Below are 6,000 nucleotides of genomic sequence, written 5' to 3' on the forward strand. Positions count from 1 at the left end.
ATAGTTTTGCCTAACAGTGCCATGAATAATCAGTGATCCCACTCCCTTAGATGAACAGCAACCCCACACAGGAATGGTCTCAGGATGCTTTACTGTTGGCATGACACAGGACTCATGGTAGCGCTCATTTTTTCTTCTCCAGGCAATCATCATTCCAGTTGCCCAAAATAGTTGATGAGAGCTCATCCGAGAAAAAAAACTGGGAAATGCATGGACTGGAGTGCAGTGGACTGGAGTAAATTAATCTTTCTCACGCCGCCCCCCTCGCTCCTCAATTTTCAGAATGTCTGGTCAGTGTGTCAGTTTTTACCATCAGTTTCATGAAGGTATTAGTTTCTCAAGCCTCTCCTTTCAAACAAAAAATTAAATCGGACATCACGAGGATGGCATCTGAGTGCGTTATGACTTTTTTCACAGACCTATAAACTTGCATTGGAAAGTATGATCAGTGACTTGGATGAAAATCGGACACGTCTCAGCGAACAGCCCCATAAACTATAATATGTACGAGTTACGTGAAGAACTGACATCTGAATGAACCCTAATACTAACACAGTATTAGCTTTGCATTACCCTTTACTTCATGAACATGCCAAAATTCAACAAACAGAAGGGGCCACACACCTTTATCCACACAGAGTACATTTTTTTTATATAAAAGTAACGTGAAACAAAGATAATATCCTAATTTACATGTACAAGTTTGTGATCTAACTTTATTTTCCCTTCCGCAATAATTTCCACTCTTTTTTTTTTGTTATTAGACTGTTTGACTGCTCTTTATTACAAAACTCCAAATTCTATAAATTCTACCTGGGAACATTTCGCTTTATTGTCCATGCCTAATGTTATTCTTGATTTATTAAAACTGAATTACAGCTTTCTTCAGGCAGAAAGTGATTTTTATAGCAAAAATGATGAGGCGAATATGTGACCATATATCTGAGTGCTGCACTGAGCCCTTGGATAGACAGGTACCGTCTAAATCTAGACTCAGAACTTGGATTTATTACACCAACCTATTGCAATTAAAGTCAAGCTTTAGGGTTATACTGAAGCTCATAGCAGATTAGATTAAAGATATCTCTGAAAGTATTACTTGTTGCTCACTGTCCTACAGGCTTGCCTTGGAGATAAAGAGTCTTAAAAATAGTTGGTAAAATACTATGGATTACTGGATATTTTCAGCGTCTTGTTCCCATTGTATTCAGTATCGCTATTTAGTATACACACACATCTTTTAAACTATTTCTCCATTGGAGGAACTCAATCTCTGCAGACTTTCCAGCCTTATGAGCTAATTTGACAGCTCATTGGTGATGTCTATTCGACTCCAAAAAGGCATCCCCCCTGGGGCTAGCCAGCTGGATTGTGGATTCTACAGATTTGGCTTGCTGTTCCTGCTGGGTGTCATCTGTCTTCTTAGACTTGCACTAAATAATTTTTGTCTTTCTTGACATCATCTGCCTGAGCAGTTTTTGCCTGCCAGGCCTGTCTGTCCAGGTTGAGCATCAAACACAGTAGCCATACGGATAATCACAAAAGGCACCATTCCAAACAAAGCTGCCCGGGGTTGGCTTTGACCAAGATCAGCATAACATCCCAACAACTTCCAGCTATCATGACTGCGGCAGGCCTGATCTTCCATCAGAGACACAGCCTATGGACTTATTCTGCTCACACAAGTTGCTTTCCTCTCCCTCCCCCACGTATTGTAGTAACTGTCAACCTAATCTCCCTTTGCCAGGAAGAGAACGCCTCAACAGGTTTGGGTCTCCCTGCCTCTTGCCGGCATTTCACTTGAATTTGCGCCAGTTGGATGAAGTGGATTACCATCGGTGAGCAGCCCGTGGAAAAATGACATGGTTCGGTAGCAAAGGCCTAAAACACTGCAGTGTAGAGCGTAGTAAATGCTAATTGCACGTGGCATTGTTATACTATCATTTCAAGTCTGCGGCAACACAAAAGTGACAACAAATGCACGGTGTATCATCAAAGCAAAATGCACAATAAAGGCATATGCTATTGTTCAAGACTAAACACTTCGATTCTCGAAGGATTCTTTGTGATATCTTATTATCTAACCATAGGCTGGCATATTTTCGTAATATTGTGTATATATTTGTAGCACACAGTTTTTTTTCTTATCCATAATTATTTCTTCTTGTCTGTCCAGACATTTATTTTCCATTGTAACTTGTAAATTTCTATCGTGAGCTTTACAAAAAAAGCCTTAACTAACCTAAGGTCACCCATAAATGTGTTACTCACCTCCCTGAGTTCCTGCTCCGCTTCCCAGCAAGCAGCCACAGCCTGAGTTGATGGTCAATTTTCAGGCCAATAAGTCTGACCACTTTTGTTTCAATGAGTAACTAAATTTTTTTAATTTATAATTTTATATAGCATGGAAGGTTATGTAACATTACAAATCACTTTATTAGGGGATTTGTCTTCATTCCTGTAATAAAAAAGATATGTATGCAATTGGCTTCCAAACCTCTGGTTTTTCCCAGTCTATTTGCCTGCCTCCCGCTGCATTGATATCAGAATGCGCTCATTTGGAGTACAAATGATTGCAGTGATGAATCACAGCTAGTGATGAGCAAAAGTGCTCGGATAAGCTGTGATCTGAACATGCTCGTGTGCTAACCAAGTGACTTTGGCATGTTCAATAATATGTTCAAGTCCCCGCGGCAGGGATTGTCAAGCAAGCAATCCCCACATGTGTTGCAGCTGTCTAACAGCCACAAATCATGCAGTCGCAGATACTCAAACATATTTTTTTAGCACGCTCAAAAAACTCAGGTAATACCAGAGCATGCTCAGATTATCGGATAAGACCTAATCCGACAATGTTCGCTCATCACTATTTGGCATGTAAACTAATTTTTATTTCTAGGTAAAGGGGAAATCCACCCAAAAGTAATCTTCTGACACCAGCCAGGTTATGTCAGCTAGTCGAGTTGCCACCAATTTATAAACCTAGTGAGTGGCCAAACCACCTCTAGCAGACTCTGATTTCCAGGGCAGTATAGGATAGAATTGGGCTTTCATAGGGAGCCATATTCTGCACATCCCAGATGGCCTGTGACAATCATTGCAAGAAGATGCTAGAGAATCTGCAGGTTAGCAAAAAGCAGAAAACTGTTGGGATGTCTATCTTTAAAGGTGTTGTGCACTACTCAAGAACCCATTTTCAATGTCCCTAGTAAAATAAGAATTGATGCATACTTACTAGTGATGAGCGAACATGCTCGGATAATGGCTTATCCAAGCATCTGGGAGTGCTTGTATATTATGTTAAAGTCCCTGCGGCTGCATTATTTGCAGTTGTTAGACAGCCTCAACACATGTGGGGATTCCGTAACAAAGAGGCAATCCCTGCATGTGTGCCGCAAATCATGCAGCCACAGAGACTCAAACATAATATATGAGCACTCCCAGATGCTTGGATAACAGCCGAGCGTGCTCGGATAAGACATTCAAGCCCGTTCGCTCATCACTAATACCTCTCGGACCAGTGCCACTCCTCTGCTCTGATTATTGTGTCCCCCGGAGATGTCATTTATGCCATGTGAGCGCTGTGGCCACTGATGGGTTGCGGCATTCACGCTTCCATCAGACAGAAATATTGAGGGCCTCACATTTTCTAGGCACTGGTCTCCGCAAAAGAAATCTCACCAATAGAATGTATTGGATGCAGTAAATCCGCATGGTTCAGTGAACACATACGGATTCACCTGCGTTCAATAGATGCCAGTGCTTTGGACGCAGAGAACATGCTCTGCGTCCAAAGCGCTGCTACTTCCAGATTTTGTGCCCCCGACCTTAGGGAAAAAAATTATTTCACTGAACCTGCGGCCTGTATGAAGCACAGTCCACTCAACAAGATGCCCTGCTGGCTGCATCATCTGGCTCCCTCAGGCTATAGGATACATGACCACTGCGGCACATCTAGAAAAGACTCCTCCTCACATACAGTACACATGTAACCACATTGATAAGTCAAACAGCAAGAAAGTATATTTAGCCCATAAAATTACTTTTTATTGATAGTATTTAAAACAAAAAATTCCAAATAGAATCAACACAGAAGCTAAGGCAGAGATAATATCCACATAATGGAATCTGTTAGGCGTCAGGTTCCTGTCGCTGCACAGCAGGAATTCCGAGCCTTGCATTCCTCTCCGGCCGCAGAGGAGGCTGCTCAGCAGCCTCGTCGATCCCGGTGCTCTGCTAAGACCAGCTCTGTGGGTTTGGTTGCTGCTGCCACCTCTGTCCAGCTATAGCAACGCATGCTGGTCAGCAGCGAGCTACTCCAGGGACTAAGTTCTTTCGGTCAACTGAGCATGCCCGTGGGACGAACTCTCATTGGAGATCGGAGGTCACATGCTCAGGTCCTTCTCCAGCTCGGATTGGACCATCAGGAAGGTCCCGGAAGGACGCTGCTATAAAAGGTTTGCATGGCCGCTCGGCCATGCGCTAGTATAGACTGCATTACCAGACTATGAGGAATGAGTGTTTTATGCATGTATGAATGTCTCTGGTGAATGACTCATTAAGAAACCCCTACCCTTGATACGCATGTGTTGTGCAGCCTAGCCTGTTAAGCGCCCAGGCTTAGGTGTAGGTAGAGGGAGAGTCTGAAACTGGCATCAGTGTCCACCGCTGGCTCTGCACGCCACGGTGCACGTGCTCGACACTCCACCATAGTCAGCATCTATAGTGGCGTCCACAGGTGCGACACCCTGCGCCCAGAAGGTCTAGAGGGACTCTGACCCCGTGTCCTTGGGGCAGAGTTCTGTGACCGCATTCTGTGCGCTCCCTTGCTGATCTCTGTGAGCTTTAAACAGGTTCCGGCATTTATGTTCTGCGATAGTGCGGCTCTGTGAAGCAACAGAGTCCGCCCCTGTACACACCGGATGACGCTAACCTGCATGTGTTTTTCTATTATACCGCCATATAGCATCCGCGATTACTGAGCAGCAGTTTACCACACCTGCACGGTGGACCCCGGGCTGCGAACGCACCTTATTACCATCTTTTAATATTTGCTGCGTTCCGCCAGCCCTAACAGAATCACTCGCATGTTTAAGTATTAATTCAGCTGATGTTACCTAACCATATGAACCTATCATCCGGGGATACACTTTTTCCACTAGACTTAGAAGGTAGACAATACATTAATTAAAGAGTTTAAGAATAGAACTTACAGGAGATGACCATGACTGTGTGTTGTCTCTGCCTCTCTAACACACGTTTCGATGTTATCTTTGTCAGGAGTCATGTGTTGCGGAGAGGATGGTCAAAGTTAAATAGAAATAACTAATTAATGATCGGTGTGATGAACACAGAGGTGTGTCAGTCACATAGCTCTTTCTGTGTGTATCCGATAGCAAGCATAATTAGTTTGGGGTGGGAGTCCTCCTTAATCAAGCGGTGCATGAGTCACTGATGTTAGCCACATGAAAAAAGCATGTCTGCTTGTGGCCGTGGAACGGAAGCACTACCATGCCGTGAGGGAGACGGCACGTGAGCGAGCAGATCCAATTGGCCGCTCAAAGAGATGCATGTGAGGTGAACAGTAGATGATGAGCATTGGTGCAAAAAGATATTGGTTCTAAGAGTAGTGGGACATATATGTGTACAAGGGTATATGTTGTGTGTATATATATATATATATATATATATTTTTTTTTTTTTCACGTGGATGATGTCAGTGACTCATGCGCCGCTTGATTAAGGAGAACTCCCACCCCAAAGTAATTATGCGTGGTATCGGATATACAGATGGAGAACCATGTGACTGTCACACCTCCCTGTCAGAAATCTGGATTTTCGTCCTAAGTCATGGGTCTTCCAGCAGGACAATGACCCCAAACATACTTCAAGTAGCACCCAGAAATGGATGGAAACAAAGCGCTGGAGAGTCTGCAGTGGCCAGCAATGAGTCCGAATCTAAATCCCTTTGACCACCTGTGGAGAGATCTTAAAATTGCT

Source organism: Dendrobates tinctorius, unplaced genomic scaffold (assembly GCF_039654945.1).
Source record: "Dendrobates tinctorius isolate UK_male_01 unplaced genomic scaffold, ASM3965494v1 ptg000004l, whole genome shotgun sequence".
In the NCBI taxonomy this organism is placed as follows: domain Eukaryota; kingdom Metazoa; phylum Chordata; class Amphibia; order Anura; family Dendrobatidae; genus Dendrobates; species Dendrobates tinctorius.